This window comes from Oncorhynchus tshawytscha, linkage group LG19 (genome assembly GCF_018296145.1).
Source record: "Oncorhynchus tshawytscha isolate Ot180627B linkage group LG19, Otsh_v2.0, whole genome shotgun sequence".
Classification (NCBI taxonomy): domain Eukaryota; kingdom Metazoa; phylum Chordata; class Actinopteri; order Salmoniformes; family Salmonidae; genus Oncorhynchus; species Oncorhynchus tshawytscha.
In genome coordinates this window covers 30,103,363-30,130,254 of record NC_056447.1, presented here as the reverse complement: position 1 = coordinate 30,130,254, position 26,892 = coordinate 30,103,363, and the positions used below count along the sequence as shown (strand labels likewise).

At 45.4% G+C, this 26,892-nt stretch overlaps 1 protein-coding gene across 1 annotated transcript in view; it reads left to right on the top strand.

Moving 5' to 3' along the window:
* Nucleotides 1-363: 363 nt before the first annotated feature.
* Nucleotides 364-26,892, top strand: part of LOC112253833 (metabotropic glutamate receptor 3-like) — a 68,257-nt gene continuing 41,728 nt past the window's right edge. The window contains exons 1-2 of the mRNA XM_042301565.1: nucleotides 364-449; nucleotides 17,344-17,409. The gene's annotated coding sequence lies outside the window, so the exon portion shown is untranslated. The remainder of the gene's footprint in view (nucleotides 450-17,343; nucleotides 17,410-26,892) is intronic.

The window sequence follows — 26,892 nt, the reverse complement described above, 5'->3', positions numbered from 1 at the left end:
TTTTTCTCGGGCCATGCTTATGAATTTAATCTGATCGTATTAGTCATACTCATTCATCCAAAATGTGTCACTATCTGCTTACATGTTGTTTTTACTACAGGGTTGATGATCTCTCTCTCCCTCTTGCTCTGTCTCTTTCTGTTTGCTCGCTGTGTTGGAGATAAACAGATGTTATTTTAGTAAGCGTGTTAAAGGGGTGAATGGCCAAGTTTTCATTTTATCCAATAAAAATGTATCCTTGCCAGATCGATTGTTGTTGCTAGGAGACTGAAGCATCCTCTGGCAAAGGCTGCACGCGCTCTGGTACAGATGTATTTGTTCCCTCTCTCTCTCTCTCTCTCTCGCACTCTCTCTCGCAGTATGACTCCACTGAGGGATCAGGAGTAAGAGAAACTCGCCTCAAGTGCTCAAATAGCTGCAAGATTTGCGCACTTCGCATTATAAATAAGGTAAGTCATTAGAATATTTTATCTCTGGACATTGTACTCACAATGTGGCTTTTTTCAAGAACACATATATAGGCTAAATAGGTAGGAGCTTTTTTGACAGGTAGTTTACATGCGCACGCGAGGGCAACTTCAATTATGTTGTCAACTGTTAACCTAATGACGTAGTAAAATGGAAATGTATCTTGCGGTTTGCATTGCATTTACAGACACGTAATCATATCTGCATCCTTCATCATAATGTGATATGATGTGTGAGTGATAGTATTTGATTCATTCCAGCTCAATTCCTTTCAAGACGAGAGAAAAGTAATTGTCAGAGAAACGAAGATTGAGTTGGAGTTTCAGAATGTCTGTAAGATGGTCATATCGGAGAAAATGAAAGAAAAGTCAGATTTCCATGCGTTGCAGTAGCAGTGTTTTCTGCAGTGTGGATAAGTTATTTTGGCTGTTACATAATTCGTTACAGACACAATGGACCGAGGATTCCACGAAATCGAAGTAGCCTAACAAACGACGTGATACGTGCTTTCTAACCTCGGTGACACAATATATGGATACAGTAACTGATGAGTTAATACAGGTATGTTTGTGGTTGAAGATTGTATTCCTACAAACTGCGCGCGAACGCATCGATTTACACACCCATCAATCCGCGGTGTGCTCAGCGACTGTGCCCTCCTCGTCCGCAGGTGAGCGCGTGTACTTGTCTTTTCTCCCACGCGGCTCTGGGATTTGATAGCAGGTTGTTTAGGCATGGTGTCGATAAACCCAAATCATGTATGTGACGCTGTACTTATAGTTAAAGGTAGGACAGTTTTCGGTTGCCTCTATGTTTCTCTTCTGTCTCTCAGGACTCTCCTGACTGACAGACTAGGCGTTTACGTGTGTGCGTGCGGGCGTGAGGGAGTGAGTGTTTGTGTGTTTCTCTCTCTCTCCTGACTTGTCTATGTGTGTCACTGGGTGTCTCTCCTAAAAGCCTGAAAAGGCTCTTTCACATCACAGAGCTTTACCTGTGTGTGTGTGTATTTGTGTGTGTGTACATGCATGCATACATGCTTGTCTGAGAGTGTGTGTGTGTTTGGATATGTGTATCTGTATGGTACAGTCTGTGTGTATGCGATGATACCTAATTTATTCCCCACTGTCTGTTTAGAATTAAATATGTGTGTTTGTTGTCTGTTGTTTACAGCTTTGCCTCCATCAATCAGTTACTATTATACATCTATCGCGATGAAAAGTAGTAGGCTAGTTTAAATATAGCACTATTATAAATCAAGCAGCTCACAGTGCATAGGCCTAAATTATTATTGTCAATAGCCTAGCTAATGAGTGATAAGTAATTAAAATCTGGAAAACAAACTACACAGTGGGTTGCTTAGAGAAAGAGAGTGAGTGAGAAAGATTGTGTGTGTGTGTGTGTGTGTGTGTGTGTGTGTGTGTGTGTGTGTGTGTGTGTGTGTGTGTGTGTGTGTGTGTGTGTGTGTGTGTGTGTGTGTGTGTGTGTAGGTAAAGACAAAATATTGCTGTGCATGTGTGTGCATGGATATGGCCTTGTGGTTTGTATAGGCTATGTGTTGGTGTAGATATGTGTAGATGATGCGTGTGCGTTCCTGCATGGCCTTCTAGACTCTATTTTTCATGCAGAGCTGTACTCTGTGGGATGAATGCAGTACAGAGCCTCCATCACATCATTAGCAGTTCAACAGCACTCTCTTTACTCAGCACAGGGAAATAAGCCCTCTCAACTGGCTGTTTCTCTCTATGTGTGTGTGCGTGTCTGTGTCTGTGTCTGTCTGTGTCTGTGTGTGCATGCGTTTGTCTGTGCGTCCATCTGTTCGTCTGTCAGTCCTCACAGACCATCAGTCAGTCTCTTCATGCAGTAGCCAAACATGATAAGAAAGAGGGTTTGAGAATTGACATAAACAGCATGCGCAAGTTTACAAATCACTGGACTGTTGCTGTCTGTCACCTGTAGCACAGATGATGGTGCTTTTGTTGCTTTTTCTATGATTGTGAAAATGTATTCATATGGGGCCCATGCAGTCCAGATGTAGCAATGTTTGAATGAACTGATCTATGAGGATGTTATGTTTGTTGAATGAGTCTGGAAGGCCATTTACAGTAAGCTGTTATTGACTCACAGCTCGGTCTACAATCATGGTAATAACTCTGACTGTTCATAATCTAATGATGTCAGTGATTCATGTACAGGAAGATAACTCATCCGATACAGCTTGTAGGTGCAGTTTAGAGTTATGCTTCTCTAGTGTAATGTGTGTGTTTGTATTTCGACAGTGGTGGGGGGTCCTGCATTTCTGCTACAGTTGATGTGTCCCTGTAACAATCTCACACCGTTCTGCTCTGTTGAAGAAACAGGAGAGACTACAGACTGCTGCATGTAGCTCATAAACACACACACACTCTATCTCTGTGGTGTGAGGTAGTGAAAGGGCAGTGGGATACTGGTGAGTCTGAGAGAGATCAGGTCAGTTAATAAATTATGAGGCTGAGAGAGAGAGAGAGAGAGGGGGAGGGGGAGAGGGGAGAGGAGAGAGAGAGAGAGAGAGAGAGAGAGAGAGAAAGAAGAAGAGAGAGAGAGAGGAGGGTGAGAAAGATGCTCTGTGCTCACTGGCTGTACAGGGTCTACTAACTAGAGGGTACCCAACAGGGGAACGAACACACACACACCAGTGTTAATTTTGGCACTCTTTTTTATATATAGTCTAGTCTTAGTCATTTTGACTAAAATAGTCTTAGTCACATTTTTTGTCATTTGAATAATGATTTAGTCTAGTTATTGTTAAATTTCCAAAAACAGTCAACGAAATGAAGTGGGACCAAATCACCATTATTCGAGTCACAAGCAAGTCTCAAGTCACAATGTGCAAGTCTCAAGTCAAGTCCCAAGTAGAATGGGTTGATTCTTGAATCAATTTGTGCATTCCAAGATCAAGTCAAGCCCAGTCGAGTCACAAGTTCTTTTCAAGTCAAGTCAAGTAAAAAAACATCTATGACTTTATAAACTATACATCTTTGTCTATTTATTGAGGCTACCAGACAACCCATTTTCATTATTTTGTCGACAACCATTTTGATTATGTAATAATTCATTCCAAATGCTAGCTTCATAAGTAAATTATATATTTCAAGCAATTTTGACTTACCAAAAGGCAAGTAGACCTATGCCAGTAATTGCTGCTTGATGCCTCATTGCTGGTGAGCTTGATGCCTCATTGCTGGTGAGCTTGATGCCTCATTGCTGGTGAGCTTGATGCCTCATTGCTGGTGAGCTTGATGCTGCTGGTGAGCTTGATGCCTCATTGCTGGTGAGCTTGATGCCTCATTGCTGGTGAGCTTGATGCCTCATTGCTGGTGAGCTTGATGCCTCATTGCTGGTGAGCTTGATGCCTCATTGCTGGTGAGCTTGATGCCTCATTGCTGGTGAGCTTGATGCCTCATTGCTGGTGAGCTTGATGCCTCATTGCTGGTGAGCTTGGGAAGTAAACGGTTCATATTCTTGATCGCCAAACCATTTTTGGAGCGACAGATGCATATTCATTTATGGCAATCCCCTATGCCTACAATTTGACGGTTGCGCTGCACCCCATCCTATAGATGTACAGCAAATCAGCAATATGTTCACTAGCTGTGGATTTCAAACCTTTTGACCTGCTACACCAAAAACGAGTGGTTCAAAGCTTGCACATGCACGCATTTACAATCGATGCGCAAATGTAGCCTGTCATTACAGCCATAAAACGGTGATGCATTTTCAAAACTGAAGATACAGAAATAAAGTGTGTTTTACATCTGCATTTGGAGCTGAAAGTCATCCTGTTAGTAGTCTATTTCAACTAGGGACATCATGTCACATTGTCACTTCTCTGGAGTCCAGCGCAAGCAGGATCATACGGTTTACATCGGAGATTACAGAATCAGATGGAAAGCATGATCTGTCTAGAGCGTTTTTCTTCCTCACAAATATTGCAATTAATTCACTAGAATATGTTACATCTTCAAGGTTTGAAGGTAGTGTGATGTTACATATATCATTAGTGTCACGCTCTGGTCTTAGTATTTTGTGTTTTCTTTATTATTTTGGTCAGGCCAGGGTGTGACATGGGTTTATTATGTGGTGTGTTTTGTCTTGTTTTTTTTGTAGGTATTGGGATTGTGATATAGTAGGGTTATCTAGAATAGTCTATGGCTGTCTGGAAGGAGATATTGGATGGTAAAGGACCCTGGGCTCAGCCTGGAGAATATCGCCGCCCCAAAGAAGAGCTGGAGGCGGCAAAGGCGGAGAGGCACTGGTATGAGGAGGCAGCACGGCGACGTGGATGGAAGCCCGAGAGTCAGCCCCAAAAATTTCTTGGGGTGTGGCACACAGGGAGTATGTCGAAGCCAGGTAGGAGACCTGCGCCAACTTCCTGTGCTTACCGGGGGGCTAGAGAGACCAGGCAGGCACCGTGTTATGCTGTGGAGCACACGGTGTCTCCAGTGCGGGTGCATAGCCCGGTGCGGTACATACCAGCTCCTCGTATCGGCCGGGCTAGAGTGGGCATCGAGCCAGGTAAGGTTGGGCAGGCTCGGTGCTAAAGAGCTCCAGTGCGCCTGCACGGTCCGGTCTATCCAGTACCACCTCATCGCACCAGCCCTCCGGTGGCAGCTCCCGGCACCAGGCTTCCTGTGCGTGTCCTTGGCCCAGTGCCAGCACCACGCATCAGGCCTACAGTGCGCCTCGCCTGTCCAGCGCTACCAGAACCTTCCTCCTCTACAGCGCTGTCGGAGTCTCCTGCCTGTCCAGTGCTGCCGGAGCCTTCCTCCTTTACAGCGCTGCCGGAGTCTCCCGCTTGTCCAGCGCTGCCGGAGTCTCCCGCTTATTTAGCGCTGCCAGAGCCTTCCTCCTCTACTGCGCTGCCAGTCTCCCGCCTGTTCAGCGCTGCCAGAGCTGCCAGTCTGCATGGAGCAGCCAGAGCTGCCAGTCTGCATGGAGCAGCCAGAGATGCCAGTCTGCATGGAGCAGCCAGAACCGCCAGTCTGCATGGAGCAGCCAGAGCCGCCAGTCTGCATGGAGCAGCCAGACCAGCCAGTCTGCATGGAGCAGCCAGAGCCGCCAGTCTGCATGGAGCAGCCAGAGCCGCCAGTCTGCATGGAGCAGCCAGAGCCGCCAGTCTGCATGGAGCAGCCAGAGCCGCCAGTCTGCATGGAGCAGCCAGAGCCGCCAGTCTGCATGGAGCAGCCAGAGCCACCAGTCTGCATGGACGAGCCAGAGCCGCCAGTCTGCATGGAGCAGCCAGAGCAGCCAGGATCTTCCAGATCCGCCAGTCAGCCAGGATCCGCCAGTCAGCCAGGATCCGCCATTCAGCCAGGATCTGCCATTCAGCCAGGATCCGCCATTCAGCCAGGATCCGCCAGTCAGCTAGGATCTGCTGGAACCGCTAGTCAGCCAGGATCTGCCTGAACCATCAGCCAGCCAGGATCTGCCAGAGCCAACTACCTGCCTGAGCTTCCTCTCAGTACTGAGCTTCCTCTCAGTCCCGAGCTTCCCCTCAGTCCCAAGCTTCCCCTCAGTCCCAAGCTTCCCCTCAGTCCCGAGCTGCCCCTCAGTCCCGAACTGCCCCTCAGTCCAGTGGGGTCCTTGGTGAGGGTTACTAGGCCAAGGTCGGCGGCGAGGGTCGCCAATCAAAGGATGCGATGCAAGGGGACTAAGACTTTGTTGCAGTCGGGTCCACGTCCCGCACCGGAGCTCCACCGTGGACAGACGCCCACCCGGACCCTCCCCTATGGGTTTAGGTGTGCGGCCGGGAGTCCGCACCTTGGGGGGGGTTCTGTCACGCCCTGTCACGCCCTGGTCTTAGTATTTTGTGTTTTCTTTATTATTATTTTGGTCAGGCCAGGGTGTGACATGGGTTTATTATGTGGTGTGTTTTGTCTTGTTTTTTTGTAGGTATTGGGATTGTGATATAGTAGGGTTATCTAGAATAGTCTATGGCTGTCTGGAGTGGTTCTCAATCAGAGGCAGGTGTTTATCGTTGTCTCTGATTGGGAACCTCATTTAGGCAGCCATATTCTTTGAGTGTTTCGTGGGTGATTGTTCCTGTCTCAGTGTTTGTTTGCACCAGATAGGCTGTTTAGGTTTTCACGTCACGTTTCTTGTTTTGTATTGTTCGTGTTTATTCTTTTATTAAACATGTATCAAAATAACCACGCTGCATTTTGGTCCTCCTCTCCTTCACCTCAAGAAAACTGTAACAATTAGAGATATAGCCAGTACCACGTATATAATTATAACCCACCCAAACTAGGCCTATCTGAAATATGAAAATGATCAATAATGTCACCGGATAGCCTATTGTTGTGGCAAAGATGCGTCCGTAGCAGATTGTTAAACGGTACTTTATATGGATAACATGAACGTAAGTAGGCTACTCTGTTTTTGATAGGCAAAACCGGAGAAAATGTAACAACTTTCTGGTCGCTAATCTGGATATGTGAGCTCGCCTTTGCGCACCAATGCTGATGACTGGCAACTCTTTGGCTCTGAAGCATAGATTAGATGTTTTTTAAACAATACTTTGGTGCAATGACATAGGCCTATGTTAGTGACCAGATTGAATAAGCAAAGGTATAAATACAAAATACAAATGGAAGGCTATATTTTTATTAATTCAGTTTCACACTCCCAAAACGTTCTCACTGCACTAGTTTACCAGAGCTGTGTTGATTGACAGTTTCCAGGTCCAATCAGAGGTAATTTCATGTCATCAGTCTCATGTCAAATTCAAGTTCCGAGTCTTTTGGTTCCAAGTCCAAGTTATTTTATTTTCTATCAAGTCGAGTCTCATGTCATCAAATTTGTGACTTGAGTCAGACTCAAATCCAAGTCATGTGCCTCGATTCCACACCTCTGTTAAATGCCTTTTCATTTTAGTCACATTTTAATCACATCACAATTGTATTGCCTTATTAACCTATAGTAAACATAAAGCACTGACTTCCATGTGACCAAACATGCATAGCCTTTCTGTCTAACATCCTATTCTCTTCCCAATAGCAGAAATATGACAAACATATTTAAAAATATATAAGAACTATCTGGCCATGTAAATTCCTAACTCATCCTACACAGGTATTGCACATTACATACAAAACAAACAGACATACACAAGCTCAGAGAGCGAGAGAGGCACAATCACCAGATGGTGCTGCAAAGTATTGGCAAAGTAGTCTGGGTTGCACCTCCGTCTGTCGGTTGTGTCATTGCCCTTGACGTTCCACAGACCCTGCAGACACATTGATGTAATCGAGTCACTAAAACTTGAGTCCAAATCGAGTCTGAGTCTGAGTCACCAATGGTCCCTATGGCTAAAGTCCGAGTCCCAGTGCTTGAGTCCTGGTCCAAGTGTTCAAGTCTGAATCACTGGATCCACACGAACTCAAAATAAAGTTATTTATCAAGTCAGATATAGTGTAGTGGGTAGAGGAATTTAGTCAATAAACTTCATGAATGAAGCTGACATTATTGCTTATTCAGAGAGGAATTTTTATTCTACATTTACGTAACATTTGTGTAATTTATCTAACGCTCTTTTCCAGAGCGACGTACAGTTAGTGCATTTATGTTAAGATAGCTACAGTAGGTGAGACAACCACATATCACAGTTGTGGGAAGTACATTTTTCCTCAATAAGGAAAACATTGCGTCCTGCTGAACACGCCCCCAGGTTGTTAGCTATAGCTAGCTAATGAGGTAACATGACTGAACAAGGTGTAGCCTTAACAAATGGCCAAAGGTCTTGTCTGCAAGTAGCCTAGTTTTAGAACAGCCCTCGATATGCTTTATGAATGTAAAATGCAGCCCGCCAATGCACAATAGAAATGCAGTGGGGGAAGCGAGACTACAAATTCAAAGTCAGACTACTTTCCTATAGTCAAGGGAGAGAAAAACATTGATAGACTGTTGTTTAACTAATAAAATAAAATCAAAGTTTATAGGTCGCATATACAGATTTACAGATGTTACCGCACGTGCAGCAAAATGCTTGTGTTTCTAGCTCCAACAGTGTAGTCGTACCTAGCAATACAAAACAATACACACAAAATCCCCAACTTTTAAATAAAGAAAGTAAGAAATATCAGAATGTCAGATAATGGTATATGGTGTGTATAGACAGTATGAACCGTATTCAAATAGAAAATGTTTGTACAGCAGTAGTTATATAGGATGAGCCTTGACTAGAGTACATGTGTGTGAACATTATTAAAGTGACCAGTGATTCCTTGTCTATGTACTTAGGGCAGCAGTCTCTAAGGTGCACGGTAGAGTAGTGGGTGGTAGCCGGCTAGTAATAGTGACTAAGTTTCAGGGCAGGGTACTGGGCGGAGATAGAAGCTTTTTTATCAGAGTCTCTGTCCAAACTTTGATGTACCTATACTGTCTCCGCCTTCTAGATGGTAGTGGGGTGAACATACCGTGGCTCAGGTGGCTGAGGTCCTTGATGATCTTCTTGGCCTTCCTCTGACAGCGGGTGCTGTAGAGGGCAGACGCTAATGCTTTGGGCTGACCGCACCACCCTCAGAAAAGCCCTGCGGTTGCCGACTGTGAAATTGCCGTACCAGGCGGTGTTACATCCCCACAGTATGCTCTCAATGGTGCATCTGTAGAAGTTTGTGAGGATCTTAAGTGCCAAGCCAAATTTCTTCAGCCTTCTGAGTGCCTCTTCAAACTCAGAAGGCTGAAGAAATTTGGGTGGGTGAGGGCCTTGTAACCGTTCAGGAAGAGAGAGTAGCAAGGATCGAGAGTCTGTGATGCCCATATAACACAGGAGATGTGTTGATAGAATTTCGGTAGCATATTCCTCAGATTTACTTTATTAAAGTCCCCAGCTATAATAAATTTGGCTTAAGGACATGCGGTTTCCAGGGCAGCAGCTAGCCTAGCAGGTTAAGAGCGTTGGGCCAGTAACTGAAAGGTCACTGGTTTGAGTCCCTGAGCTGGCAAGTTGGGAAAAAATCTGCAGTTCTGTGTCACGTTCTGACCTTTATTTCCTTTGTTTTGTATTTATTTAGTATGGTCAGGGCGTGAGTTGGGGTGGGCAGTCTATGTGTGTTTTTCTATGTTGGGGTTTTGAGTTCAGCCTAGTATGGTTCTCAATCATTGTAAGGTGTCGTTAGTTGTCTCTGATTGAGAATCATACTTCGGTAGTCTGGGTTTCACTTTTGAGTGGTGGGTGTTTGTTTCCGTGTGAGTTTTTGTTGCCACACGGTATTGTTTCGGTTTCAGTCGTTTCACATTTATTGTTTTGTAGTGTTCAGTTTATGTCTTTAAATAAACATTATGGACACTTACCACGCTGCGCATTGGTCCTCCGATCCTTCTCGCTGTAATGGATTGCCATTACAGAAACACCCACCAACAAAGGACCAAGCAGCGTGGTAAAGGGCAGCAGCAGCAGCGGCAAAGAACACAGGACTCCTGGACATGGGAGGAGATACTGGACGGCAAAGGACTCTGTGCACAGCCAGGGGAATATCGCCGCCCCAAAGCAGAGCTGGAGGCAGCGAAGGCAGAGAGGCGCTGGTATGAGGAGGCAGCACGGCAGCGTGGCTGGAAGCCCAAGAGGCAGCCCCAAAAATGTATTGAGGGGCACACGGGGAGTGTGGCGAGTTCAGGTAGGAGACCTGCGCCAACTTCCTGTGCTTACCGGAGAGCGAGAGGGACCGGGCAGGCCCTGTGTTATGCGGTGGAGCACACGGTGTCCCCAGTGCGTGTGCATAGCCCGGTGCGGTACATTCCAGCTCCTCGTATCGGCCGGGCTAGAGTGGGCATCGAGCCAGGTGCCATGAAGCCGGCTCTACGCATCTGGTCTCCAGTCCGTCTCCTTGGGCCGGCGTACATGGCACCAGCCTTATGCATGGTGTCCCCAGTTCGCCAGCACAGCCCAGTGCGGGCTATTCCATCTCGCCGCACTGGCCTGGCTACGGGGAGCATTCAACCAGGTAAGGTTGGGCAGGCTCGGTGCTCAAGAGCTCCAGTGCGCCTGCACGGTCCGGTCTATCCGGTTCCACCTCAACGCACCAGCCCTCCGGTGGCAGCCCCCCGCACCAGGCTGTCTCTCCGTCTTCTCCCTACAGGTGCTCCCGCCCAGAGCCTTCCTCCTGCCCAGCGCTGTCAGAGTCTCCCGTCTGTCCTGAGCCGCCAGAGTCTCCCGTCTGTCCTGAGCCGCCAGAGTCTCCCGTCTGTCCTGAGCCGCCAGAGTCTCCCGTCTGTCCTGAGCCGCCAGAGTCTCCCGTCTGTCCTGAGCCGCCAGAGTCTCCCGTCTGTACTGAGCCGCCAGAGTCTCCCGTCTGTCCTGAGCCACCAGAGTCTCCCGTCTGTCCTGAGCCGCCAGAGTCTCCCGTCTGTCCTGAGCCGCCAGAGTCGCCCGTCTGTCCTGAGCCGCCGGAGTCGCCCGTCTGTCCTGAGCCGCCGGAGTCGCCCGTCTGTCCTGAGCCGCCGGAGTCGCCCGTCTGTCCTGAGCCGCCAGAGCCGCCCGTCTGTCCTGAGCCGCCGGAGCCGCCCGTCTGTCCTGAGCCGCCAGAGCCGCCCGTCTGTCCTGGGCCGCCGGAGCCGCCAGTCTGTCCTGGGCCGCCGGAGCCGCCAGTCAGCCAGGAGCCGCCAGTCAGCCAGGAGCCGCCAGAGGCCACGGAGGCGGGCAATGAGGCGGAGAAAAACTTTGCTGAAGTGGGGTCCACGTCCTGCGCCAGAGCCGCCACGGTGGACAGACGCCCAGCCTAGTATGGTTCTCAATCAGAGGCAGGTGTCGTTAGTTGTCTCTAATTGAGAATCATACTTAGGTAGCCTGGGTTTCACTTTTGAGTGGTGGGTGTTTGTTTCCGTGTGAGTGTTTGTTGCCACACGGTATTGTTTCGGTTTCAGTCGTTTCACATTTATTGTTTTGTAGTGTTCAGTTTATGTCTTTAAATAAACATTATGGACACTTACCACGCTGCGCATTGATCCTCCGATCCTTCTCGCTACTCCTCCTCAGAAGAGGAGGAAGAATGCCGTTACATTCTGCCCTTGAGCAAGGCAGTTAATCCCCAGCAACTGCTCCCCGGGCACCGTGGACATAGATTAAGGCAGACCCGTGCACCTCTCTGATTCAGAGGGGTTGGGTTAAATGCGGAAGACACATTTCAATTGGATGCATTCAGTTTTGCAACTGACTAGGTATCCCCTTTTCTAGTTTTCAAATAGTCCAGTGTAGTTCCTTGGGAGCTGTCGCTGTGTCGGTTTGGGGGTGAATATACACGGTTGTGACGATGACCACATAAAATTATCTTTGGAGGTAATGCGGTCGGCATTTGATGGGAAGGTATTCCAAATCGGGAGAAGAAAAGGTCTTGAGTTCCTGTACCACAATTACACCATTAGTTGTTAATTATGAAACAAACCCCGGAGAGTTCTTTCTCCTGTTTGCGTGATGGATGGAGAACCCCACTGGCTGAATGGATGGGGGCAATATATCCAGAGAGAGCCATGATTCGATAAAACAGAGTATGTTACACTCCCTAATGTCTCTCTGGAAGGAGGACCTCGCCCTGAGCTCGTTTACTTTATTGTCCAGGGACTGAACGTTAGCGAGTAATATACTCGGAAGCGGTGGATGGTATGCACACTAACTGAGTCTGACTAGGGCCCCACTTATTCCTCTTTTCCGGTGTTGGTGCAACCCCCGGGATGAATAGAGCTGCCTCAGGAAGTTCAAATAAAAGATCCTGAGAAGTAGAATTTCTGCTCTAATTTCTGGCGATCTAATATCACAAAGTTTTTTTCGGCTGTAGGTAGTAATATACAAAATGTTCTGAACAAATAATGTTTCTCTCATAATTAATTTTACGGACTCAAAATATCTCACCATGTCGAACAAACAAATTATATGTCTGCATTTATAAAACTTCCTGTTCCATCACAGCTGTCGTGATGACACATTTTAGTCACAGAGATACAGTGATTTTATCCTGTTTCGTTTAAAATGGGAACTGAAATGAAGAAAAAAAAACATGTTTATTTTTTCTGGGTCTATTTAGTCAGTTATAGTCTCGTCAATTGGCACTGAAAAATAGGTGTTTGATGAATATTTTAGTTTTGTTGACAAAATGATGCCTGACACACACACAAACACCCACAAACACAGGCAAACACACACAGCCAGGGGCACTAGTAGGCAACTTGTCTTGGAGATTAGCATGCAGTGATAGCCAACATCATCTCTCCTCTCCTTCCGCCAACCCCCTTTCCTTTCACTCCCGGACTGAACCCGTCACCCAGTCAGTGTCCTGACTACGCATCAGGCAAAGTCCTACTACAGAAACAGGGCTTAGTGGTCTACAGATGACCCAGGTTTAAATCTACAGCCTTTGAATTCATCTGATGACATTTTTTCTTACACTAGTATAATGGGATAACTATGTACACGATGGCACCCCCAACTATATAATTACTACTCATACATCCATACAACCAAATAGGACTATATTGCACCACTGGGTGACGATGATAGGGTATGGATGTTAGAGCTGATTCCATTCTTTTACTTCAAATTCTCTGGATGTGACCTGTGACCTGCAGGGAGCTGACTGTGTGGCCTGATCGTTACTCTAATAAGGACCACAGCACAAATGATGGATTATTGATTATGATTGGTAAATAGTGATATATGATGTGCATTATAACTATGAATCCTTATTAGACAGATCTGATGACATACTGCACTGGTATTGCATCAGCAGTAGTAGTAGGGGTGGCAGAGGTGTATCTACCATCGAGTCACTAAATCTATAGTCTATAGTTTGACCCGTAGGTGAAGCCCCAGACAGCTTTGGGTTGATTTGGTCTTTACATCTGAAGTGTTTTGGTTCACTTGCAATCACAATTCTTTTTATGACCTGAGATTCAAATGGTAAAATCTTATCTTGCCTCATGGCAAAATGTGTGGAATTGTAGCAAACCCCATGTCAAAATGTGTAGAATTGCATGAAATTAACTCTAAAACTTTCTCTCCGCTGTCAAGAGGGGGGCTGCAAACATGTTTTGCTTGCAATGTGTTGAGGGGATATGGGTGCGCTGACAGGTGTAGAAAATCGAGGACTCAGCCATGCAATCTCCATAGCCTAGCCTTGGCAGTACAATGGGCCTTACTGAAGAGCTCAGTGACTTTCAACGTGGCACCATCATAGGTTTCCACCAACAAGTCAGTTCATCAAATGTCTGCCCTGCTAGAGCTGCCCCGATCAACTTTAAGTGCTGTTATTGTGAAGTGGAAACGTCTTGGAGCAACAACTTTTTAAAATTTTTATTATTATTATTATTTTTTTACCTTTATTTTACTAGGCAAGTCAGTTAAGAACAAATTCTTATTTTCAATGACGGCCTAGGAACAGTGGGTTAACTGCCTGCAAGCACACATGTTTTGCTTCCAACGAACTTCTTAGGTAGGCCATACATGTTTACAGAACAGGACCGCTGAAGCGCCTGTAGAGTGTAAAAATCGTCTGTCCTCGGTTGCAACACTCATCAACTCAAAAACTGTTCGTCAGGAGTTTCAAGAAATGGGTTTCCATGACCAAACAGCTGCACACAAGCCTAAGATCACCATGCGCAATGCCAAGCATCAGCTGTAGTTATGTAAAGCTCACCGCCGTTGGACTCTGGAGCAGTGGAAACATGTTCTCTGGAGGGATGAATCACTCTTCACCATATGGCAGTCCAACGAACGAATCTGGGTTTGGCAGATGCCAGGAGAATGCTACCTGCCCGAATGCATAGTGCCCACTGTAAAGTTTGGTGGAAGAGGAATAATGGTCTGGGGCTGTTTTTCATGTTTTGCGCTTAGCCCCTTAGTCCCAAATGAAGGGAAATCTTAATGCTATAGCATACAATGACATTATAGATGATTCGATCAAATCAAATTGTATTAGTCACATGTACCGAATACAACAGGTGTAGACTTTACCAACAATGCAGTTAAAAAAAAATACAGATAAGAATAAGAAATAAAAGTAACAAGTAATTAAAGAGCTTCCAACTTTTTGGGAAGGCCCTTTCCTGTTTCAGCATGTCAATGCCCCTGTGCACAAAGCAAGGTCCATACAGAAATGGTTTGTCGAGATCGCTGTTGAAGAATTTGACTAGCCTGAACAGAGCCCTGACCTCAACCCCATCAAACACCTTTGGGATGAATTGGAATGGCGACTGCGAGCCAGGCCTAATATCCTTGTGGCTGAATGGAAGCAAGTCTGTGACGTAGAAGTCCGTCACTGGCCGCGGGCAGTATTTGGTTCTTTAACGCACACACATATTCATCACTCCTCCCTGAACCATTATACCATAAGTTAACAATGTGGGTCGACACACAATTTAACTTCTGTCTTGGTGCATGCATTTCACACTTGTCAATGTTCATATTTGAGAGATACAATAATTATTATACTTATCAATGTTGTGGATGAGCGCATTGTTTGTTCTGTTCCTCTCTCTCCATCTCTGTAGCTTCTGGGTATGCTGGAAAAGGACCCGAGCTAAGGGAATTGGGTTGGCTTTATAGTGCCTGTCCCAAATGGCTCAGTAATGCATATGGGCATATTGAAAGATATTGTCAGTAATGATGTAATGTTGTAAATGTTATGTTGTGATATTGTTTAAAACCGTGTTGCAATGTATATCCTTTAGTATGTTTAGTTCATGGAAAATGTAGGTTTGTATTGTTAATTGATTAATTAATTAGGGTTAATTGTTCTGAGGGGAGGGGCTAGACCTACAAAAGGAGCCTCTCTCCAGTCTCTAAGGGGGATTTTTTGGATTGAGCTGTGGATGGGGCAGCATTGTTGTTAAGCTGTCCCATAAGGTAGACGTTGATGGCAGTACTGTTATTTTCTGTTCCGGAATCACTTGTAAATAAACACCTTTGCACAGAAGAACTTTTGCGGTTCCGCCATCTTTTTATTTTTATAGAGGTTAGGTTATCCAGTTTAGCCATCTGGCCTACTCTACGTGACAAAGTCCCCGCAGCAACATCTAGTGGAAAGCCTTCCCAGAAGAGTGGAGGCTGTTATAGCAGCAAAGAGGGACCAACTCCATATTACTGCCCATTATATTGGAATGCAGTGTCCATATACTTTTGACCATGATGTGTATCTCAATTCTGAATTGATTCTGAACTGTTAAGGACAGCACAAGGCTGGTCTGGACATATAGCTACATTTTAGTCATTTAGCAGACACTCTTATCCAAAGCAATTAGGGTGCCAATTAGGGCACATTGGCAGATTTTTCAACTTAGTTCTCTCAGGGATTTGAACCAGCGACTTTTCATTTACTGGCCCGATGCTCTTAACCGCTAGTCCAAACTGACTTACTGTGCTTACTGAGCTACTCCTAGAGTCTTTAGACCAAGTCGGATGGGTTGGTGTTGAATCATTTTAGGGGTGTGTGTAGTGTCCTGGTGCGTGTTTAGCTGTACCTCTCTGTCCTATTTATGGATTGACAGTCCTTCCTCCCTAAAACACACTCTGTAAATAATGAATGAACTGTCCATCTCACCCAATACACAGGCAGGAGTATGTCTGGAATACCAAACACACACACACACACAAACTTAACCTCAAAAATTATTTGTGCAGGTTTCTATTAAATATACCACATGGTGTGAACTGTTTATGTATCTGCTACCTAGAGAGATGGGGAGAGAGAGAGAGAGAGAGAGAGTGTAAAGTACAGAGGGATGCACACTGAAAGAAAGGGAAACAGAGAAATGGTCTGTTAGCTCTCTCACACTGAAAGAAAGGGAAACAGAGAAATGGTCTGTTAGCTCTCTCACACTGAAAGAAAGGGAAACAGAGAAATGGTCTGTTAGCTCTCTCACACTGAAAGAAAGGGAAACAGAGAAATGGTCTGTTAGCTCTCTCACACTGAAAGAAAGGGAAACAGAGAAATGGTCTGTTAGCTCTCTCACACTGAAAGAAAGGGAAACAGAGAAATGGTCTGTTAGCTCTCAACTGAAAGAAAGGTGAGATGGTCTTTTCTCTCACACTGAAAGAAAGGGAAACAGAGAAATGTATAGATAAACAAACAGCTCTCTCACACTGAAAGAAAGGGAAACACCCTCTCACACAAAGAAAGGGAAACAGTGCAGACTGGGGGGAACAGAGAAATGGTCTGTTAGTACTGTGGTCCATGAAAGAAAGGGAAACGACCCTGCATGTGGTCTCTCTCTGCAGGAAATGGTCTGTTAGCGTGTCTGTCAACGACATCCCTGCCTATTCGAGAGGGAAGGGAGAGATATGGGGAGATGGGAGAGAAAAGCTGGGTTCACATTTTTGGGGGTTCTGTCCAAGCGCTGTATGAAGCTGACTAAATATAACAACATATGACTAAATACATAACTAAATATATTCTGTTATTGTACCAGTGTGTTTTACTCATTGCAAGTAGGTGTGAACAGAGCACACATTTGACTAGAATGGAATATCTACTGTCTTGTTTTTGTAATAGAGTCACAACTTGAGGAAAGTAAGGAGTGAAAGCAAGAGCATAGAGATAGAGGGAAGGGAGGAGAATGTGATCTAGAAGGTGATTGACCTGTGTACTATAACTTCAGGTCATGATTAGTCTCTCTATCAGGATAGAGGTCTGCTACTCTCTATCTTTGCCCTTTACTCTTTTTCTCCTGGCCCAATTTCTGAACCATGTAACGAAGACTAAATGGATGAAGGGCAATACAAATACATCAGTGTGTGTGTCTGTGCATGCGTGTGTGTGTCCGTGTGTGCTTGGCCCTAAACATTGTTTGGCAACCAATTCTCTGTCTAACCCCCCAACTCTCTTCTCGTCCTCTATCTCCCTCTCTCTCTAGGTTACTCTGGGGATGTAGCTATGTATCATGACCCAGCAGCTCTTTGGCTTGTCTGTTTCTTGTCAGGTAAGATACTGCACTATTTAGGAGGGAATGTTAAGGTGAGGTATTCAAACACCGTAACCTACATTCTCAATGGAACACAGCACAAGATTAGTAATCAAATACCTGTCATCATAAGCTAGCCAAGTGTTTTAGAAGCCCACTGTATTTTTTAAATGTGTATATGGATATGTGTTACATGTGATGCATAAATAGCCACAGTTTTTTTTCGATTGCTAAACAACAGTGGGCACAACTGGAGTCACATGTGCAAAACTCTAACTACAGTCTGCACTACCAACAGTCACCTGAGCTAAACAGTTCACATCACCTGCAAAACTCATTCCAAGCAACACAACTCTTAACACATGGCTCAAAACACGCTCAGTGCAGCCAAACACTATGCACAACCCTCACTGAGATAACACACACTGTCATTCAGGACACACTGAGAGTAAAAACACTAGCATCAAACACCAATACAGAAAATACAAACTCTTCATCTTTACAGTTTGAACAATTTCAGTGACTTCATACAAAGTAATATTTTCTTCAAAGAAAATAGTGACATTCTTTCACATGATTTATTACAATTTTTAGAACATAACAATTCTTTAAGGTGAATGAAAATTAGCAGTTTGCTTCAATAGTCTGTAGTAATTTACGGAATTACAGTAATGAGAAAAAAAAGGTAGAAACTAAAAGTACATACTGTAATTCAAACAAATAATTGAGGGGCTAATCCTGTCTCTCTCTAGCATCAGGCCACAGGTTTTCTTCAACATCACATCTAATGTTTTCTCTTGCCATGCACCTGGGGAAGAACCTTCTGGAGTGCCTTATCCATCCCTGGCAGTCCTCTGGACTCGTGTCCTCACATCCGGCACGCATGGCTTCCAAAAGAGACATTTGGTCATGTGGGTGGTGACCAAACACTTTCCACCTCCAGGCAGAGAAAAACTCCTCTATTGGGTTGAGGAAGGGTGAATATGCAGGCAGGTACAAAACCATAAATCTGTGATGTGCTGCAAACCAATCTGTGACAGCTGCAGAGTGGTGAAAAGCAACGTTATCGCAAACTATGACAAAAACTTGGGGGTTTCTTACTGGCTCCCCCTGTTCTGCTGGCACTAGCTGAGCATAGAGCTGTTCTAGGAAAGCTATAAGCCTTTCTGTGTTGTATGGGCCAATGAGTGGTGTGTTGAGAAGCAAACCATCATTGGCCATTGCAGCACACATGGTGATATTTCCCCCCTTTGGCCTGGAACCTCCACAGTGGCCCTTTGACCTATAACATTCCTTCCTCTGCGCCGTGTTTTGGCAAGGTTAAATCCAGCTTCATCGATAAATACAAATGAATGTGGTCTTTCCAGTGCTTCCACCTCCATTACTCTCTGAAAAACAGTAAGTGCACAGTTTTACTGTAGAAATGCTAGTGTTTTTTTTTTTTACTGTAAATATTTTGTATAGCTGTGTACGTAACCTCAGACGTCTTACCTGGACATATTGGTATCTTTGCTCTTTTACCCGTTCACTGTTTCTCTCGAACGGTACAGTGTATAACTGTTTCATTGTAACTTGGTGTTTCTTTAGGACTCGAGCAATAGTTGTTGTGCTGACAGAATTAACATTTTCAAATATATCATTATCAGCCAGCACTCTATCTTGAATCTCCCGCAGTTTTATTGCATTGTTGACAACAACCATGTCAACAATAGCATTTTCCTGCGCATCTGAAAATATTTTTCCTCTTCCCCCTGTTGGGGGCAGCCTTTGGGTCCTGTTGTAAAAATATATTTTACAGTCAAACTTACTGTAATATATATCTGTGTAAATATTCTATAATTGCAATAGAAAATAGATTCCTGTAATGTTTTCATTTACTGTAAGGATGTAACTCTCACCTGTTTGCATGATGGAAAATTCGCATTACAGATGCCACTGTGGATCTTTGCAGATTGGGTTGCACCCTCAACCCTGCCTCTCTCAGTGAGAGACCATGGTTCACGACATGGTCTATAAGTGTAGCCCTTATTTCATCTGAAATAACAGCTCTTTGTCTTCTTTGTCTTCCTCCACGTATCCGCCCTCTCCCTGCCACCCTTCTCCCTCCACGAACCCATCTTCCTTGTTCCATTTCCAAAATGAGTCTTTCTGAGCTCTACCTATATATACTGTAATATGTGTGTGTGTTCACTAACAAGTCTAAAACAAGACACCTGCTTAGCCTTTCAGCTGAAATTGCAATCAGCAGTGTTTGAAAGGCACAAGGCTGAAATCTATTCCGTTTTGAATGTGTGGTTCACAGTTTTGACAGCAGTGTGTTAGCATTTGAACAAAGTGCTGTAAATCCACAGTGTTGTGCAGGTTGTGGTTAAAGTCATGGGATAAGTGTGTAGAGTTTTGAAAACTGTGTTCAAGCAATGAAAAACGAACTAGAGTTTGGTCCACATGAACTGCTGCTGTGCAGACTGTAGTTAGAGTTTTGCACATGTGACTCCAGTTGTGTCCACTGTCGTTTAGCAATCGAAAAAAACTGTAATTAGTTATAGAGCTGATATGTAGGAGCTAAGTTATCATTAACATGCAGCTGATTCTCTCTAAGAGGTTACCACGCGGTGAATATTCCTTTTCTGAGGACGCTGAAATGGTAGAGCTGGCTAGCGTAAGATTGCAGTGTGTTTCTGTGTGTGTGTGTGTTTCTGTGTGTGTGTGTGCATGCTCTTGCGTGTGTGTGTTTCTGTGTATGTGTGAATGCACGTGCGTGTGTGTTTCTGTGTGTGTGTGCGTGCGTGTGTGTATGTGCATGCGCGCGTGTGTGTGTTTCTGTGTGTGTGTTTCTCTGTGTGTGTGTGTGTGTGTGTGTGTGTGTGTGTGTGTGTGTGTGTGTGTGTGTGTGTGTGTGTGTGTGTGCATGCATGCGCGCGCGAGTGTGTAGTATAAGAATGTTTGAAGATATTATTATTTGGCTCATCAGTTGAAAATTGATTTTATGAGCTGCCAATTAGATTACAGCATCCTGTTAAAGAAAGGCCCTGGGTGGAACGGCTGCTAGTCTCAAACGCTATCTGCACCCAAAACACACACACACACACACACACACACTGACAATATTGCGCTGGGCACTCATCAAAACACAGGCCAACCAAGTTAATTACAGTGTTGTGCTGAAGGGCTGTGACTTACAGAGAGAGATAAAAGGAGAGAGAGATGGAGAGAGAGGGGCAGAGAGAGATGGAGAGAGAGGGGCAGAGAGAGGGGGAGAGAGAGGGGCAGAGAGAGATGGAGAGAGAGGGGGAGAGAGAGGGGGAGAGAGAGATGGAGAGAGAGATGGAGAGAGAGGGGGAGAGATGGAGAGAGACAGAGAGAGATGGAGAGAGAGGGGGAGAGAGAGATGGAGAGAGAGATGGAGAGACAGGGCAGAGAGAGATGGAGAGAGAGGGGCAGAGAGAGATGGAGAGAGAGGGGCAGAGAGAGGGGGAGAGAGAGATGGAGAGAGAGATGGAGAGAGAGGGGGAGAGATGGAGAGAGAGGGGCAGAGAGAGATGGAGAGAGAGGGGCAGAGAGAGATGGAGAGAGAGGGGCAGAGAGAGATGGAGAGAGAGGGGGAGAGATGGAGAGAGAGGGAGAGATGAGTTGAAAGAGGGGGAGAGAGAGATGGAGAGAGAGAGGCAGAGAGAGATGGAGAGAGAGGGGCAGAGAGAGATGGAGAGAGAGGGGGCAGAGAGAGATGGAGAGAGAGGGGGAGAGATGAGTCGAAAGAGGGGAGAGAGAGATGGAGAGAGAGAGGCAGAGAGAGATGGAGAGAGAGGGGCAGAGAGAGATGGAGAGAGAGGGGCAGAGAGAGATGGAGAGAGAGGGGGAGAGATGAGTCGAAAGAGGGGGAGAGAGAGATGGAAAGAGAGAGAAATGAGGGGTGGGGAGGTCACTCTCAGGACAGTATTTTCATGTTCTTTTTATGAGGTTCCTCTTTTGTAGATTGAGAATTTATCTAGGAATAAATTGTTTATAGTTTGGGTGTTCGATCGATCGTTAAGGTGACTCTGGGCACTTATTTTTTTCTTTCCTTGGGGTGTGACGTCAGCTTGAAAGAGCATGGGTGAAACATTTATTAACACAGACCCTAGTGGGGGATACATTTCTCAAATAGTTGCAGGAGAATCTTATTGACAGCAATGAAACTCCTGGGTTGTTTGGATGACCCAACTTCTGGGTTGTTTGGATGACCCAACTGATGGGTTGTTTGGATGTTCCAACTGCTGGGTTGTTTGGATGACCCAACTGCTGGGTTGTTTGGATGACCCAACTGATGGGTTGTTTGGATGTTCCAACTTCTGGGTTGTTTGGATGACCCAACTGCTGGGTTGTTTGGATGTTCCAACTTCTGGGTTGTTTGGATGACCCAACTGCTGGGTTGTTTGGATGACCCAACTGATGGGTTGTTTGGATGTTCCAACTTCTGGGTTGTTTGGATGACCCAACTGCTGGGTTGTCTGGATGACCCAACTGCTGGGTTGTTTGGTTGTCCCAACTGCTGGGTTGTCTGGATGACCCAACTGCTGGGTTGTTTGGATGACCCAACTGCTGGGTTGTCTGGATGACCCAACTGCTGGGTTGTTTGAATGACCCAACTGCTGGGATGTCTGGATGACCCAACTGCTGGGTTGTTTGGATGACCCAACTGCTGGGTTGTTTGGATGTCACAACTGCTGGGTTGTTTGGATGTCACAACTGCTGGGTTGTTTGGATGACCCAACTGCTGGGTTGCAGGCATTGGGTCACATAGTTGGGTTGTTTTCTTTCATATCTCTTAGATGTTAAGTCCCCCAAAATGGGAGACTTTGAGCGGTTCTGGACTGGTTCGGACTGACATTTTGGTGTACCAAGCGCTCTGTGAACGCTGTAGGGTCCCGGGCCTTATAGTGCCAGAAAACCTCATCTGTCTGCTCTCCCCTACCACTCTCTTAGCAGAGCTGACTTGAAGTGTCAGGTTTCATATCCCACATTTGCATAGGGGGTGACGTGTCACATTTTCTGGCCTATCCAGACAAAGAATCGATTTTCTCTTCGTCTGAGCTAGTGAGCCCAGCCTGGCAAACCATAAATGAACGGTGGCTGTCTAGCGAATCTTGCTGTCATAGTCTCAGATGGATTTAGAGCTCTCAACATGAAACCATTCTATATAATTTCATAGAATTGAAACAAGGCCACTTTTTTTGGGTCAAATACGGACGAAATCACTTTGTGCTTAAAGTTAAAGTTGTAACAAGTCTGCACACATTTGAATGGTGTCTCTGTGCCGCTCAGTGGAGGTTTAGGAGATAATGATTTGTTGTCAGTTATATGAAATACTAAGTATGATCATATTTATTTTACAGTAATAAGAAATGTGAAATAATTTAACATTTGATTGTTACTATATTTAGAAAGCATTTCAGTAATTTCAAGCCCTATCGTTGATTTCAAGCACTTTCGTTGAATAGGAAAAAAATCATATATGATTTTTCATATTTTCATATTATTTTGTACTATATACTTGAGCTTGTGTCCAAAAGTGAGTACACGTCAGCAATTTACGTAAAACAATGACCAGAAAGGTGAGTTCCAGACCTTTCTATGATGACCACTTCTTGTTAATGGCCATCTGATTAAAAATAATTACGTTTGGATATGTCTATTTAGGCAGAAATATCATTTTTTAAAGAGCAAAGTTGGGTTGTTAATGCTGGGTTATTGGTGCTGGGTAATTGAGATCTTACACAGCAGGTCAGATCAGAAGAAGGAAGGCATAGCTTATTATGGGCAGGGCTTTCAGATATATATATTTTTGGCCAACTGTGAGAGTAAGTCTAATCCCTGTTCATCTGTTTCTCTTGCATTCTTATCAAATGTTACTGTTGAACACTGAGAGTTATGAAGCTTCAATTAGCCTTATAGCAAAGCGCATGCCCCACCCACCTGAGGATCTTTCTTTTTCAAATCAATGTGTCAAATCAAATGTTATTTGTCACATGCGCCGAATACCGTGAAATGCTTACTCACAAGCACTTAACCAACCATGCAGTTTTAAGAAAATATATATTTACTAAATAAACTAAAGTACGTTTTAAAAAATAAATAACACAATAAAATAACTATCATTTAGGCTATATACAGGGGGTACCAGTACGGTGTCAGTGTGCACGGGTACAGATTGGTGGAGGTAATTTGTACATGTAGGTAGGGGTAAAGTTACTATACATAGATAATAAACAGCGAGTAGCAGCAGTGTAAAAACAAAGGGGGTGTCAATGCAAAATAGTCCGGGTGGCCATTTGACAAATTGTTCAGCAGTCATATGGCTTGGGGGTAGAAAGTATTAAGGAGCCTTTTGGACCTAGACTTGGCACTCCGGTATCGCTTGCCATGCGGTAGCAGAGAGAACAGTCTATGACTTGGGTGACTGGAGTTTTTGAGAATTTATGAGGCCTTCCTCTGACACCACCTGGTTTAGAGGTCCTGGGTGGCAGGAAGCTTGACCCCAGGGATGTACTTGGCCGTACGCACTACATTCTGTAGCGCCTTAAGATCAGATGCAGAGCAGTTGCCATACCAGTTGGGGATGCTCTCGATGGTGCAGCTGTAGAACCTTTTGAGGATCTGGGGACCCATGCCAAATCTTTTCAGTTTCCTGAGGGGGAAAAGGTGTTGTCGTGCCCTCTTCATGACCGTCTTGGTGTTTTTAGACCATGATAGTTCGTTGGTGATGTGGACACCAAGGAACTTGAAACTCTCGACCCGCTCCACTGCAGCCCATCCATGTTAATGGGGGCCTGTTTGGCTTGCCTTTTCCTGTAGTCCACAATCAGCTTCTTTGTCTTGCTCACATTGAGGGAGAGATTGTTGTCCTGGCACCACACTGCCACTGTTGTGTCGACTTAATGATGGTGTTGGGAGTCGTGTTTGGCCATGCAGTCATGGGGGAACAGGGAGTACAGGAGGGGACTAAGTACACACCCCTGAGGGGCCCCAGTGTTGAGGATCACCGTGGCGTATGTGTTATTTCCTACCCTTACCACCTGGGGGCTTTGTGGGCACTATGGTTTTGAACGCTGAGGTGTAGTCAGGCAGGTAGGATAGACAGAGCAGGTAGGGTAGACAGAGCAGGTAGGGTAGACAGCGCAGGTAGGGTAGACAGCGCAGGTAGGGTAGACAAAGCAGGTAGGGTAGACAGAGCAGGTAGGGTAGACAGAGCAGGTAGTGTAGACAAAGCAGGTAGGGTAGACAGAGACAGTGTTTGGTGGACAGAGCAGGTAGGGTAGACCGAGCAGGTAGGGTAGACAGAGCAGGTAGGGTAGACATAGCAGGTAGTGTAGACATAGCAGGTAGGGTAGACAGAGCAGGTAGGGTAGACAGAGCAGGTAGTGTAGACAGAGCAGGTAGGGTAGACATAGCAGGTAGTGTAGACAGAGCAGGTAGGGTAGACAGAGCAGGTAGGGTGGACAGAGCAGGTAGGGTAGACAGAGACAGAGCAGGTAGGGTAGACAGAGCAGGTAGGGTAGACAGAGCAGGTAGGGTAGACAGAGCAGGAAGGGTAGACATAGCAGGTAGTGTAGACAGAGCAGGTAGGGTAGACATAGCAGGTAGTGTAGACAGAGCAGGTAGGGTAGACAGAGCAGGTAGTGTAGACAGAGCAGGTAGGGTTGACAGAGCAGGTAGGGTAGACAGAGCAGGTAGGGTAGACAGAGACAGAGCAGGTAGGGTCGACATACATAGCAGGTAGGGTAGACAGAGCAGGTAGGTAGACAGAGCAGGTAGGGTAGACAGAGCAGGTAGGGTAGACAGAGCAGGTAGGTAGAAAGAGCAGGTAGGGTAGACAGAGCAGGTAGGTAGACAGAGCAGGTAGGTAGACAGAGCAGGTAGGGTAGACAGAGCAGGTAGGGTAGACAGAGCAGGTAGGTAGAAAGAGCAGGTAGGGTAGACAGAACAGGTAGGGTAGACAGAGCAGGTAGGGTAGACAGAGCAGGTAGGTAGACAGAGCAGGTAGGGTAGACAGAGCAGGTAGGTAGACAGAGCAGGTAGGTAGACAGAGCAGGTAGGGTGGACATAGCAGGTAGGGTAGACAGAGCAGGTAGTGTAGACAGAGCAGGTAGGGTAGACAGAGCAGGTAGGTAGACAGAGCAGATAGGGTAGACAGAGCAGGTAGGGTAGACAGAGCAGGTAGGGTAGACAGAGCAGGTAGGGCAGGTAGACAGAGCAGGTAGGGACAGACAGAGATGGTAGGGTAGACAGAGCAGGTAGGGTAGACAGAGCAGGTAGAGTAGACAGAGCAGGTAGGTAGACAGAGCAGGTAGGGTAGACATAGCAGGTAGGGTAGACAGAGACAGTGTTTGGTGGTTGCCATCGCAAATATGTGATTGGAACAGTAGCAACAGAACATATGATGCAACAAACACGTCTAAACATCATTGTTGTCTGAAAAGCATCTAAACAATGTTTTGTACTGATGGGAAATAAAGGTCTTCACAACTTTATTCCTTCATTTTGACCTTTTATATTAAAAGATAAATGTGAACTTCGTCGTCCAAGCATCACATGGAACACATCCACAGTCAAACTTATTCCATAAACCGGCCTAAATAACAGGTTGCCCTGACAAAAAACAAAACATGTTAGAGACCAAACAGCTAGACTTGTTTACAATGTACCACATCTCTGGTGAACACAAGGGACAAATGTCATATTGTTTAGAGAAGAGATCGTGTCAGCTAAGCTAACAGCAGCTACATTCTTTATGATGGCAGACATTTTTTTTAATAAAAAGAAAATGTATAAGCTAAATAAAAATACAGCCCCTGGAAAGGGGAGTCTGAGCTGGCAACCCTGAGTAACAACAGTTACAATCAAGTCAATCAGTTACAATCAAGTCAGTCGAGTGAACCATTCCTTCACCTCATTGTGTTATAACATCTTTGGTCTGACAGATGTTTACGTGACAACCAGAATGCATTCAATGATGTCAACAAACATAGCGCTACACATACACGACATGATCACCAGTATGTGGACACCTGCTCGTCGAACATCTCATTTCAAAATCATGGGCATTAATATGGAGTTGGTCCCCCCTTTGCTTCAATAACAGCCTCCACTCTTTTGGGGAGGCTTTCTACTAGATGTTGGAACATTGCTGCGGGGAATTGCTTCCATTCAGCAACAAGAGCATTAGTGAGGTCAGGCACTGATGTTGGGCAATTAGGCCTGGCTTGCAGTTGGCATTCCAAATCATCCCAAAGGTTGGAGTTGAGTTGAGGTTGGAGCTGCCTGATGGTGTAGCGTGATTCATCACTCCAGAGAACACATTTCCACTGCTCCAGAGTCCATTATGACAAAGCGAAAACAGGTTTTTAGAAATGATAGCAAATTTATTAAAAAACAGAAATACTTAATTTACATAAGTATTCAGACCCTTTGGTATGAGACTCGAAATTGAGCTCAGGTGCATCCTGTTTCCATTGATTCTCCTTG